Source organism: Staurois parvus, unplaced genomic scaffold (assembly GCF_062004578.1).
Source record: "Staurois parvus isolate SC_StPar_1 unplaced genomic scaffold, SC_StPar_1.0 ptg000340l, whole genome shotgun sequence".
Lineage (NCBI taxonomy): Eukaryota > Metazoa > Chordata > Amphibia > Anura > Ranidae > Staurois > Staurois parvus.
Window position 1 is genome coordinate 4526312 of NW_028318136.1, and position 15172 is coordinate 4541483.

The following is a 15172-nucleotide window of genomic DNA, read 5'->3' on the forward strand; positions in this document are numbered from 1 at the left end:
ACATGCTCTTGGCCATACCAAAATAGTAGCAAAATACACAATGGGTTGATTTACTAAAATCGGAAAGTGCAAAATCTGGTGCACCTTTGCATATAAACCAATCAGCTTCCAAGTTTTTCGGTCAAAGCATAATTGAACAAGCTGAAGTTAGAAGCTGATTACCTACCATGCACAACTGCACCAGATTTGTACTGTCCAGTTTTAATAAATCAACCCCACAGTGGTTCCGCACACCTAACATGATGACACCAGTCATACCAACAACAACAGTCCTGTTAAAGTTGTGCTTAATTTGCCTCGCATTTTACCTTGTCATGCGATGGTACTGCACTGGAATAGCTACACAATGCAGTCCCACAGCATCTGGTGTGAGCCTAACCTAAGTGCTGGGTCACATATATGTGGATTGGATGCAGTTTGAACCGCATCCAATCTGCATGAGATGTGAAATAACATTGCTTCCTATGGTGCCTGTTCATATATGTCCGGTGCACTGGCAGTGCGGATTAAAAAAGAGTCTTGGACTTCTGGTTCCGTCGCTGCATGAAGAGGAGGTGAACCATCCATGTTCCTGCTGCCCTCCTCCACTGCACTCTAAAAAGCCTGCTACGGCTTGGGGGTTTACCCCCCCTCCATACCAGCTGCAAAAGGGGACCCTTATGGACTGTTTTTCCTCCTCTGCCCCCGCCTGTCAAAGGGGGACACAGTGGCCGCTGCAGCCAAGTTGGTGGCCGCAAACATCCTGCACACCGGCACAGGGGACCAGGCTCCTAACATGCAGCCTCAGCTCTCTGCTCCTCAGCCTCAAGACCCTGCCTCCCCTGCGGGCAATGCTCAGTCAGTGATGGCACTTCTCACTCCTACTCTCACAGCTGCTGTTGACAATGCAGTTCTTAAAGGCCTAGAACAGCTTCACAAAGATCTCCATGTTCAGGTCCAGCGCATTGCTCAGGTGGAAGACCAGATCTCCTCCATTGAGGATGACCCTATAGCTGTATTGGCTGCAGTGGCCAGACTCATGGCTGTTCAGAGGGACTTAAAAGACATGGTGGATGATTTTGTAAACTGCTCCTGGCAGAACAATTTGCGCATTATAGGCCTACCTGAAACATATACTCCCTCCGTGTTTGTTCATGCCTGTGCTACGTCCAGTCTGGAGCAACTAGGCCTGCGTTTTCCATGTGCAGTCGAGCGGGCCCACTGTATCGGCCCACCGTAAGATTTACGCTCTATGCCTAGGCTGGTGATTGTCCACTACTTAAACTATGCTGACAAACAAGCCATCCTTCAAAAATTTTGGCGCACACACGCATTATCTGTTAATGGAAACCAATTACTCTTGTTTGTGGACTACTCTATAGAGGTTGTACGCCAACGTAAGGTCTTCCTTCTCTGCGATCTGCTCTGCTCTCTACCACAAGCATGTCAAATTTACTGTGGCATATCCTGCTGTCCTCTATATCCAACCAGTGGAAGGGGACCGGCTGTCTTTCACCTCACCTTCTGAAGCGGAACAATATCTCAACAATACCCCTGAAATGGCTGTGGATCAAGGATCTCCTTCAACACCATCTTCCTCCTCCCCCTCTAGGGGAAACTCTACACCCTTCCAAAACCTACCAAGCATGTTACTCGTTGACTTGCCTCCCCATGGTCTAAGTATTGGCTCTTTCTAGTTTCTAAATGCACTCTCAGGGAGTAATGTCTACTGTCCTATAGTACTTATCCTATGGTCCTTGTCTTCTGTTTTTTTTTAGGCCCTGACAGCACCGGGGCCCTGCCCTCGGATTTTATGGTTACCCACCTTCCTTATGGCTAATAGCTATGTACACCTACTCCCCCTGGTAGGCGAGGTTGGCTCCCATGCTCCCTCCCCCTTTTGCTCCCCCCCCCTTTTTTTATTTGCTCCCTCTCCCCCTGTCTCCACCATGAAAGTTGAATAATATTTCATTAGTGGAGTATCTAGTGTGGGAGTTCAGCATTTATTGTTCTGCTTATTGTATCTTTGTGTTCCATTTCCCTAGGAATTGCTTATTACTCTGATGAACCTGGACTCATTGGGGCAATTCCTGGTGTGGTATTGCCTTACTGTGGGCTCTATCCTATTAATATACTGTGACAGACATGGCTCCATCAGATGAAGGGACTCACTTAAAGGTAATCTCTTGGAATGTTAAGGGGCTACGCTCACCAAACAAGCATATGTAAGTTTTACGGCATTTGAAATGTTTGGGGGCAGATGTGGCTCTTTTGCAGGAGACACATCTTCTGGCAAACAATTTTTCCCACCTGTCGAAGCTATGGGTAGGCCAGGTGTATGGTTCTCCTGCTGTAAGTCGTAAAGCAGTGATAGCTATACTGCTACACAAAAATGTACGATACACTTTTCGCTCTGTTAAGTCCGATTCTGAGGGTCGCAAACTTACTGTCCATATCATTATTGCCTCTTGTGACATTGCTATCTCCAATCTATATGCCCCAAATCCTGGAATCCTGCCATATATTGGGCGGGAATTTTAATTCAGTCATTCACCATTGTACTGATCGCACCAGGGACTATTTAACACAACATGCTCTACAACAGCCTCAGCCTCCCCCTCCTACTGCCTTCGTGCAGTCCATTAATGCACTTAATCTTCATGACACCTGGCACCTCCACCATCCGATGGATCAGGAATACACGTTCTACTCGCCCCCACATGATTCATTCTCTCGCATTGACTACTTTTTCTGCTCGCAGTCTCTCTTGCCCCTATTACGCAAAATGACAATATTTGATATGGCAATTTCCGATGATTGTCCAATTCTGCTACAGCTGTCTGGGTTGAATGCTCCGCAGACCACTAGTGTCTGGCGTTTCCCCGCTTACCTAGCTAATAACAAGGACTTCAGATCTCATCTATATGCAGCTTGGGTGGAATTCGCAGACACAAATGGAGCCCACTTAACCAATACTAATATATTCTGGGAAACTGGGAAGGCGTTCCTCAGAGGGCCCATGATTTCATTTACCACACAATTTAAAAAACAATCTCATTTTCATTACCAACAGGCTAATTAGTCTCTTTGTCAAGCACATATCGCGCTCTCCCTCAACCTCACTCTAGCGAACAAGCTTACCTGGCAGTCTGCAAAACAAGCCTTTGCTTATTGGGCTGAGCACCAGGAGGCAGCCAAATCAACCTACTCCACCCTAAAATTTTATATATATAGCAATAAGGCGGTTAAATTGTTGGCGCAGCTTTGTGCTGGCCCCCGTGCTCCTACCTATAACTCCGCGCTCCGGTCTCTCACGTGAAATCTTGTTACATTACCCTCTGATATTAACAAACTCCTCACATCTTATTACACCCCTCTGTATTCAGAGGATCTGATTTATTCTAGAACTGCAGAAGCTTTATTAGCCTCTGTAAATCTGGCTAAGCTTACTAGATGCCGGCTAGATGCTCTCAATGCTCCCACCACGCTGAATGACATTCGTGCCACTATCAAATGGCCTTAGTGCTGAGTTCTATAAACTAACTTTGGACTTCATCCCAGACACCCTGTATCATGTCTACAAGGCAATGTGGGAAGATGGCCCTTATCTCCCAACTGGCTCCTAAGCACATACCAAACTGATCTATCTTTTTAATCAATGTTGATGCCAAAATACTATAAAAAATTGTTGCGGCCAGGCTGGCCCTGCTGCTCCCTACCTTACTGCACCACACCCAATCTGTTTTCATACCAGGTCAATCAGCAACACTTAATATCCGCAAAGTATTGTTAGAATATGCCCTAGAATATGCTAAAACTCACCCAATGCATGATCTGGCAATTATATCCTTAGATGCTGAAAAAGCCTTTGACAACATTAGTTTTGCGTGGCTCTTCATAACCATGCAGAAGTTTGGTATTCCGGGCCCAATTTTAGATTTTTTATGACAAATGTACTCTTCACCCACAGCTAGACTGGTCACATCTGACTTTATGTCCACTGACATTCCCTTAACTAAGGGCGCTGGGCAGGGCTGCCCACTTTCCCCCCTTCTCTTTAACATTGTCCTTGAACCTTTGTCCAGACTACTTAATTCTACATCAGGGGTTAGTGGTGTCACGACTAGCGAACACAATATTCGTTCAGCTCTTTTTGTGGATGATATATTATTGTTTTCCTCAGATCCACCCACAGGTTTTACACTATTCCAGAACATGTTTGCGACCTTCTGTAAATATTCTGGCTTACGAATCAATTTTGATAAGAGTGAAGTACTCCCTCGAAAACCTACTACCTCCACTCGCTGGCTCACGTCTTCCCCTTTCAGTATAGCTAAGCACTCAATTACCTATTTAGGCATACATATAGGCAGAGAACCATCGTCTCTTTATTACCTTAATTACCCTCCTCTAATTAACAAGATTGTACAGGAGCTGGAAGCTTGGACAACCCTTCCCCTTTCACTCTGGGAGATGTCATCTCTACAAAATGGTCTCATTTGCAAGATTGCACTTTCCTCTACAAACGCTCCCTATTCTGCTAAAGTATTCTGATGTTCAGAAGATCCATACGGCCCCAAGATAGTTTTGGACTTGGTGTCGTGTTTGTTCCGCAAGGGGTACCACTTATGTGTGGACAATTTCTACACAAGTGTGCCACTATTTAGACATTTGTACAGGGGCGGACTGACAACTCATGGGCCCCCGGGCAATAGGGGATCATGGGGCCCCTGTGTCCTCACCCACACTCAAACTACACTCAAAAAACCTCAGAAAGGTACCAGGGGCATCTCATGGGGCCCCCTACTGACCCCGGGCCCTCGGGCTGTGCCCGAGTTCCCAAATGGTCAGTCCTCCCCTGCATTTGTATAATCTTGGAATTGGCTCATATGGCACAGTGAGACCTAATTGCCAGGGCTTCCCCCAACGGCTTGTAAATACCTGACTTAGAAAGGGGGAGAAAGCCTGATTGAGAAATTATGAATTGCTTACAGTGAAGCAGAAGGACAAACTGAATGTTTTTGTCCTGTGTTCCATTCACGCAGACACAATGACCCAAATTAGCATGGCATCTGGCGTTGTTGAAAAACCCATCTGTGTCCATGACACTGATGGGTTTTTCAACAACGCCAGATGCCATGCTAATTTGGGTCATTGTGTCTGCGTGAATGGAACACAGGACAAAAACATTCAGTTTGTCCATGGGAGTGGTGGACTTCAACAACCAAATGATGAATCCGTACCTAGTTTCCTGCAAAGTTCGACACTGGTACAAAAAGGTGTCTTTTTGTTTATTTCAATTGGCTATATATAACGCTTTTGTAATTTACAAAGCAACTGGATGAAGTGGATCCTTCCTAAAATTTCAGGAAGAGATCATCATGGCCCTTTTCTATCCAGAAGGTGCCGTTGCCCAATTCCCAAATCCAGATGCAGTGAGCTGGCTGCATGAAAAGCATTTTCCGGATGTCCAATCCAAAGGTCACCCCAAAGAAGATATTGTGTCTATAGCAGACACGTAATAAGATGAGACACCCGATTTTTTTTGTCACTCCTGTCCTTGCCAACCTGGTCTCTGCCTCAAGAACTGCTTCCATCGCTACCACACACTAGTGGAGTATTAGCATAGGGTACAGCATGGCACAGTCTAGGGCACATATCCACCATTCCCACACAGGGTCTTGAAAGATGTTAGATAGTAAAGAAACTGTCTATCGCATTTTGAGAAACCCTAAAATCAGAGGTTGTTCTTATAAGTTACAAAAAAAAGTAAAAAAAAAAAACATTAAAAAGTAAAATAAATAAATAAAATACTAAAAAAAAAACAAAGTTCTCGTTTTATCGACTTAATGTTCTATTATTACTTTATTTTATTGTTAACCATTGTTGTCTGTTTGCAGGAACACCATTTAGCTGCAACACCGATTTGTTTATTCTGACAGCAACAGGGTCTTGCTCTCAGAATATATAGGTCAGTGCATGCAGCACTGCTGGATGAGATTTTTTTATCCGCAGCTAAAACATAACAACATGGGGGCCTGGGGTGGTCAGTGGATGGCTCGCCCCTATGCTTCAGCATATATTTGTTTCATTTTTTCTGGCAGAGATTTCTTCATCCACATTGATTGATGTGAATGAAGGAATCTCTTAGGGTCCGTTCGAAATTTTGAATTTGGTCGAATTTGAATAAACAAAATGAATTTAAAAAAATCAAATGCATTTAACTAATCGAACAAAACAAAATTAGTCTGACAACGAATCACAACAAATTTTTTCATTTTGCACGTCTAAAAATGACCCCTTTTTGGAAAGTATACACCCCAAACTATTTGTTGAGAGGCATGTTGAGTCAAAAGAAGAATTTAGTTTTTACAATAAGTTTTTGTAGAAAAAAATTTTTTTTACACAAAGTTGTCATTTAAATGATATATTGCTCACACTTGCCATGGGTATGTGTGAAATTACTCTCCAAAATACATTCTGCTACTTCTCCTGAGTATGGAGATACCACATGTGAGAGACTTTTTGGCAGTCTAGCCACATACACGCCCCCAAAATCCAATAAGCACCTTCAGGCTTTCAAAGGGCTTTATTTCCTCATTACATTTCCTGACTACCTATCACAGTTTCAGAGGCCCTGAAATGCCAAAATAGTAAGAATTTCCCCCCCCCCATGACCACTTTTTGGAAAGTAGACACTCAAGAAATTTGATAAGAGGCATGGTGAGTATTTTTGCAGATCTCATTTGTCGCCACAAGTTTTTGGAAAATGAAGAATGCAAACGAAAAAATTTTTTAAATTTTTTTTTTATTGTTTCAAAACCTTTGAAGAAAAAATGAGATCTGCAAAATACTCACCATTACTCTTATTAAATTCCTTTGAATGTTTACTTTCCAAAAAAGGGTCAATTGGGGGGTTTGGTGCTATCCTGGCATTTCAGGGCCTCTGAAAATGTGATAGGTAGTGAGGAAGTGAAATGAGGTACCTTCAGGCTTTCAAAGTTGTTATTGGATTTTGGGTTCCTGTATGTAGCTAGGCTGCCAAAAAGTCTTACACATGTGGTATCAGCATACTCAGGAGAAGTAGCAGAATGGATTTTGGAGTGTAATTCCACATATATCCATGGCATGTGTAAGCAATATATCATTTAAGTGACAACTTTGTGCAAAACAAAATGTTTTGTTGTCATTTTCCAAAAACTTGTGGTAAAAACACAAAATCTTCCATTGACTCAACATGCCTCTAAGCAAATAGTTTGGGGTGTCTACTTTCCAAAAATGGGTCATTTGGGGGGGAGGGGGTTTGCTATCCTAGAATTTCAGAGCCTCTGAAACTGTGTTAGGTAGTGAGGAAGTGAAATGAGGAAATTACGCACCATCAGGCTTTCAAAGGGGTCATTGCATTTCGGGCTCCTGTATGCAGCTAGGCTCCCATAAAGTCTCACACACGTGGTATCCCCATACTCATGAGAAGTAGCAGAATATATTTTGGGGTGTAAGTTCACATATACCCATGGCATGTGCGATCAATATATCATTTAAATGACAACTTTGTGTACAAAAAAATAACTTTTTTGTCATTTTCCAAACACTTGTGGAAAAAAAATAAATCTTCCATGGACTCAACATGCCTTTCAGCAAATAGCTTAGGATGTCTTCTTACTGAAAAGGGGTCAGTTGGGGGTGTTTGTACTGCCCTGGAATTCTAGCACCTCAAGAAATATGATAGGCAGTCAGAAAGTATAAGCTGCGTAAATTCCAGTATCTATACCATAGTTTGTAGAGGCTGAAACTTTCACACAAACCAATGAATACACACTTATTGGGATTGTTTTTCCAAAGACATGTAGTAGAATACATTTTGGCCTAAATTTATGACTAAATTTGAGTTTATTGGATAATGTTTATAACAGAAAGTAGAAACTGTTGGTTTTTTTTATCACAAAAAAATAAAAATCCAAGTGGTGATCATATACCACCAAAAAGAAAGCTCTATTTGTTTGAAAACAAGGATGTAAATTTAGTTTGGATACAGTGTTGCATGACCACACAATTACCAGTAGAAATAGTACAGTGCCAAATAGCAAAAAATGGCCTGGTCATTGGGGGGGGGGGGGGTAAATCTTCCATTGGACAATTAGTTAATGTACTTTCAGTGCTTGTTCAAAATATGCAAATACTTGTGCATGATCTGGGCACGGGTTCACTTTAAGGGCACACTCTGCTAGTTGTACTTCAAGTGGAATTATAGACAAAGTTATTTTCATTTTGGATAAAGCAAGGGTGGGTTATAACCCCTGTCAGATTTTTTCCACCATCTGCCTCCCATTGTGGAGATTTCCCTTCACTTTCTGTCTCATAGCCAAACAGAAAGTTAGAAATCCCTGCAAATTAAGGGAATTCCTTGGGGACCTCCAGCTCATCAGAACTAGTGCCCCCATTTGGAAGATTTCCTCTCTATTACTTTTCTAGGGATAACCCAAAATTGTTAATATATATAAGTGTAGCACCCTCCTAGTCAGCTAGGGGGAGCTAGACCTCAATTGTTAGCCAGGAAGGCTGAGTAGCAGCCTGGGTGTGATAGCTAGCAGGGGTCAAACTTTAGTCAGAGCCGAGGAGCTCTGCAGACCAGCCCTCTGGAATTGCCCCCTGCCCTAGAACTTTGGAGAAAGGTCTAGAAGCAGTGGGTGGATCTGAGGAGTGGCTAATCTGCACTTTCGAGGGAGCCTGGCCAATCCCCAACAGGAGGCTTGGCAAGGGGCTAGGAAAACCCTTAAAAGGGATTGAGTCTGCTCAGCTACAGGAGAGTTCAGGTGGAAGACAGAGACAGAATGTGAGGCTGAAGGCAGGAGCCTGGGAGGGGGCTTGGATGGAGAGAGGAGTTCACCTACAGGCAATGGAGCTGGAAAGATGAAAACTCAGACCCTTACTGGCCCCCAGAGTGAGGACCACCTCTGTAGCCCAGCTAGAAGGCCTGGTAGCAGCCACCAACCCACCAGCCCCACAGGAGAAGGACTGAGTGAGTAGACCTACACCCCTTGGGCCAGACTGGGGAAGGAGCATGCTGGTGGGAAACTAGATTCGCCACCTACTGGGTTGCCTAATTTCCTAAAATGATGGGCATCGGATCCCCTGCTCAGGGATACGTCCAGATAGCTGAGTAGAGAAGAGGAGTTCATCTGGGGTCTGGGGTGGTACTACGGGACATGCTGGCTAACTCTCCAAAAGAGACTGTGTTGCAGCAGAGACTTGTAAATAGTTCCAGGATGCTGTCCTCAGTTCATCAGTTCTATTGGGCATCCCATATACCCCCTACCCCATCAAAGTTGAAATCCCCCTAAAAAAGGACAAAAAAACAAGCTCAAGGACTGATTACTGGCTCCTGGATGTAAGTCTGTGAGAAATGCATGTTTCCTGCCTGTGCAGGACTAAAGGGGGACCCAAAACTTCAGAAACTCCTAAGAGGGTAGTGCTACATATATATACTGTCACAAGTTAGCCTGCAGCCTCTTGTTTGTTTTGTTTTACCTCCTTGCTGTTCTTGTTTCCTTCACATGTGTGTTTCTCTGTGCTCATCTATGGGCGTCGTCTGCTATTCCTTGGGTTTTATGTCCTTCCCTTTCATCACTTCCTGGCCTGCCTCCTGGCTGCCTTGTCTATTTAAGACAGGCTTAGTCGGTCTCACTTTGCCTGAGCAACGTTTGTTGTCGGAGCTCCCCTGTGGTCTTCTGAGAATCCGTTTAGTATATCTGTGTACCGACCCCGGCTTCGTCCCTGACATTCCTCCCATTTTGTCTACCCATGTACTGACCCCGGCTTCGTCCCTGACATTCCTCCTATATTGTCTATCCGTGTACCAACCCCGGCTTCGTTCCTGACATTCCTCCTATATTGTCTATCCGTGTACCGACCCCGGCTTGTTCCTGACATCGCTAGTTTTCCACCTGTCCTAACCACGGCTTGTCTACTGGATCTCCTGTCTCTACTCCCATTGCACCCTGCTTCCGCTAGTGGTCTCTTCTACCTCAGCTGGGTGTACCTGTGGGCCGCGACCTGGTTCCAGCCTGCTCCTAGTCCATCCCCACCATCAGGGGCCTGGTGAACAAACAGGCTGGAGCTTAGACTCCACGCCCTGGGGAACCCCAAGTTGGGGATTTAGGAGCTCACTACCACAGGTGCTGACATATACTGTGTATATATATATATTTGCTTGACGGCCTAGGGGAGATTTGTCTCCTAACTTCCTGTGCTTGTGATAACAGTACAGATGGGTGGGGAGGTTGTCATGGGGAAGGGAAGGCATGAGTAGAAATAACATTGTCAGATGTGCTAACCCTCCCTCACTCTATTGAATACATGTTTTCCTTTAGGTCTGTGTCCCTTTTAAAGAGATTTGCTATCACTTTCAGTCCTTTGGTACCTTTCACACAAGAGGTCCGGTTGGATCCACCTGTCCATTTTTTAGGGGAACCCGACCGGATCCTCCATTCTTCTCTATGGGTAGTCAGGTGTAAATGGACTTGTGTCTGTTTACACCCGGCTACCTCCAATCTGATCCACCAAAACACAAATGTAATTGAATCCTTTTCCCTCTATATGGCTAGATCAGATCGGAGGGCAGTCAGGTATAAACAGACAGCTGGTCCACTTACATCCAACAGCCCAAAAAGAAGAGTGGGCTGTGTTTTTGTCATCCGGAAGCTCTGCTTAACTCAGCAGGGGATCAGCGGAAAGATCCCCTGGTAAAAAAAATGGATCCAGCCCGTGAGAAAGGGGCTTGTAACTTTTCCCTATCCTATCCAAAAGAAAATAAAACAACACTTTTAAAGTGTTACTAAACCCACACCAGTTAAATCAGTCTGTATATGCAGTAAAGCATGCTTGTTATACTCACTGTGGAACCTAAGGGGTAATCCTCTGCATTTGTGTAAAAAAGGCCGTTTGATCCTGTTCCTCTGTTTCTTCTCTGTTCCTTCCCTTTTTCAAGCAACCACCTCTTATCTTCTGATAAGCCAAACCGAACCATAGGCATTTTGCACATGCTCAGTTTGGTGTGTATTGCTAGAGAGGTTTTTTTTTCTTACAGTGCATGTAATTAGCACAGGGCCAATCATAGTTACATAGTTAGTCTGGCTGAAAAAAGACAAAAGTCCATCCAGTTCAACCACAAAAAAAAAAAAAGTTATAATCCTATACCCACAGTTGATCCAGAGGAGAGCAAAAAACCCAGCATAGCATGACTCGATTTGCTCCTGCAGGGAAAAAAAATTCCTTCCTGATCCCACCGAGAGGCAATTGGATATTCCCTGGATCAACTTTACCTATTAATGTTAGTATCCAGTTATATTCTGTGTATCTAAGAAAGAATCCAGGCCTTTTTTTAAAGCAATCCACTGAGCTGGTCAGAACCAACTCTTGAGGGAGTCAATTCCACATTTTCACAGCTCTCACTGTGAAGAAACCTTTCTGTGTTTGGAGATCAAATTTATTTTCCTCCAGATGTAAAGAGTGCCCCCTTGTCCTCTGTAATGACCTCAAGGTGAATAACTCTACACCGAGATCACTATATGAACCACTGAAGTATTTAATTATGTTGATCATATCCCCCCTTAATCCCCTCTTCTCAAGAGAGAATAAATTCAGTTCCTCTAATCTTTCCTCATAGCTGAGGTCCTCCATGCCTTGTATCAGTTTGGTTGCCCTTCTCTGTACTTTCTCCAGTTCCCCAATGTTCTTTTTGTGAATTGGTGCCCCAAACTGAACTGCATATTCCAGATGAAGTCTTACTAATGATTTGCACAGGGGTAAAATTATATATCTGGAGTTTATACCTCTTCTAATACAAGAGAGGATTTTGCTTGCTTTAGAAACCGCAGCTTGGCATTGCATGCCATTATTAAGCTTGTGATCTACCAGAACTCCCAGATCCTTCACCACCATTGATTCCCCCAGTTGCACCCCCCTAGTATGTATGATGCATGCATATTCTTAGCGCCCAAGTGTTGAACCTTACATTTATCAACATTAAACCTCATTTGCCACATAGTTGTCTAATTAAACAGTGCATTGAGGTCGGTTTGTAAATTGGAGACATACTGTAAGGACGTTATTCCACTGCACAGCTTGGTATCATCTGCAAAGACTGAAATGGGATTTTTAATCTCAGACCCTATATCATTTATAAATATATTAAAAAGTAAGTGTTCCAACACTGAACCTTGGGGTACACCACTAACAACCCTAGACCGTTCAGAGTATGAACCATTAACCATTACTCTCTGAATACGATCTTTTAGCCAGTTTTCTATCCATTTACATATGGATTTTTCCAAGCCCGTAAACGTTACATTACACATTAGCCGTGTGTAGAGAACTGTGCCAAACGCTTTTGCAAAATCCAAGTATACCACGTCCACTGCCAACTCTCTGTCCAAGTTTTTGCTCACCCCCTCATAAAAAGAAATCAGATTTGTTTGACAACTTCTGTCTTTCATGAATCCATGCTGTCTGCTACTTAAAATATTTTTTTTCCAGCAAGAACTCATCTATGTGGTCTTTTATTAAACTCTCCAGTATCTTCCCAACTATAGAAGTTAAACTAACAGGTCTATAATTACTTGGTAAAGATTTTGACCCCTTTTTAACCTTTTGCCACCCGGCCTATGGCCAGATGGTGGGCGGCAAAATTCCTCAGCGTTCCGGTTGGACGCCATATGGCGTCCTCCCGGGCATGTGCAGTTTGCGCGCCTGCGGAGCCGCGCAGCGGCGCGATCTGTCACCGGCTGTGTACCTCGGACACGGCCGATGACAGATCTGAGTACCGGCCCCATTGCCTGTACCATATTAGCTGCTGTGACCAATCACAGCAGGTCACATGACAGTTGTATGTCATCCATTGTATACTAGTGTGCCTAGCTGTGAATGGTCACAGCGATGACATGCACAATCACAGCCCAGCTATGTCATGTGATTAGCCGTGGCCAAATCATAGCTAAGCACAAAAAAAAAAAAAAAAAAAGCCCTGAATGAATCGATGTCATTCAGGTAAATGCTTGCTTATAGCAAAATAATTCTTTGCTCTAAGCAAATTGTGTAAAAAAAAAAATACTTATCACTTCCCCAAAGTAGTACAATGTTACTATGGTAAAATTGTACTACTTTGGTCATAGTGAAATATGAAAAAAAAATCTTAAAAAAAAGAAAAAAAATGTAATAAAAAATTAAAAATAATAAATAAAATTAAAACAAAATATATATATATTTTTTTCATACTTTCACCAGTCAATGTCCCTGATCACCGCCATGCCAGTTATATGATGACGCTGTACTGCACTGGTGACAGTACGTAAGAAAAAATAGTGAAAATAATTTTTTTAATTTTTTCATTTTCCGAAAAATTCTGACAAAAAAAATACAATTTCAAAAAACTCGCCATGCCTCTTATGAAGTACGTCGGACTGTCTACTTTGCAAAAGGGGGTAATTTGGGGGATATCTGTACTGTTCTGACATTCTTGGGCCTCAAGAAATTAGATTGGCCGTCAGTACTTCAGGATTGATCAATATTCAGATCTATCCCATAGTTTGTGAACTCTATAACTTTCCTACAAACTAAAAAATACATCCTAATTTGGGTTATTTTCACCAAAGACATGTAGCAGAATACATCTCGGCCTAAATTTATGAAGAACAATTATTTATTTGCAAACTTTTATAACAGAAACAAAGAAAAACGTGTTTTTTTTCCAAATTTTCGGTCTATTTTTGTTAATTTAGCAAAAAATAAAAACCCCGGCGGTGATTAAATGCCACCAAAAGAAAGCTCTAGTTGTGTGAAGAAAAGAATCAAATTTTAGTTTGAGTGCAATGTTGTATAACCGCGCAATTGTCATTCAAAGTGTGAGAGCGCTGAGACCTGAAAAATGGCCTGGGCAGGAAGGGGGTAAAAGCGCCCAGTATGGAAATGGTTAAATATTGACACCACATTGGCCTTACGCCAATCCAGTGGTACTATGCCAGTCATTAAAGAGTCCCTAAAAGTTAGAAACAATGGCTTTGAAATGACACAGCTCAATTCTTTAAGGACCCATGGGTGTATGACATCCGGTCCAGGTGCTTTATTCATCTTTATTCTGTCTAAATATTTTTCGATCATATCAATTGTGAGCCAATGTGGATCACCTGGAGCCGTGTCAATACCTCGCCCATTATGGACAAGAGCTCCCCCATGCTCATTTGTATACACAGAGCTGAAGAAGGTATTTAATAAATTTGCCTTCTCTATGTCCTCAGTCACCCACTCTACATTATTTTGTAAAGGGCCTACATGCTCGGACTGGACCTTTTTACTATTAATATATTTGAAGAATTTTTTGGGGTTGGTCCTGCTATCTTTTGCAATCTGTCATTCATTTTCAATTTTTGTGGCCTTTATTTCCTTTTTGCATATTCTGTTATATGCTTTGTAATGTTTAAGGGATGATAGCATTACTTCATTTTTATATTTAATAAAAGCGCTTTTCTTTTTATCTATAGCTTTTTTAACTTTGGTCGTAAGCCACATAGGTTTGATTTTTAGCCTTTTAAACTTGTTGCCCATGGGAATATATTTTGCAGTGTGTTCACATACAGTCTTTTTGAAGAACTCCCATTTCTGTGTTGTGTTCATCGATGCCAATATTCCCTCCCAGTCTAAGTCTTGGAGAGCACCTCTCAGCCTTGGAAAATTAGCTCTCTTAAAATTGAGCGTTTTTATTTTTCTTGTACGTGCTCGCCGTTTACAGCTAACAATAAATGAAATCATGTTATGGTCACTGCTACCCAGATTTTTTTTATATGGACATTCGTAATAAGCTCTGCATGGTTTGAGATTACCAGGTCCAGCAGAGCATCATCCCTAGTAGGGGCTTCTATTAACTGTAGCATAAAATTGTCCTGTAGTAGGTTTAAAAATGTTTGCCCTTTAACTGTTCCTGCAGTATCATTACTCCAGTCAAATTCTGGGTAGTTAAAATCCCCCATTATTATCACTGTCCCAGCCCTTGCAGCCCTTTCGATCTGTGCAAGGAGCTGAGTCTCCACCTCCTCATTAACACTGGGAGGCCTATAACAAACTCCAATGATTACCTTTGTAGTATGCACCCCCATGTGCAGTTCCACCCATAATACTTCAGCCTCATCACACTCTCCATCAA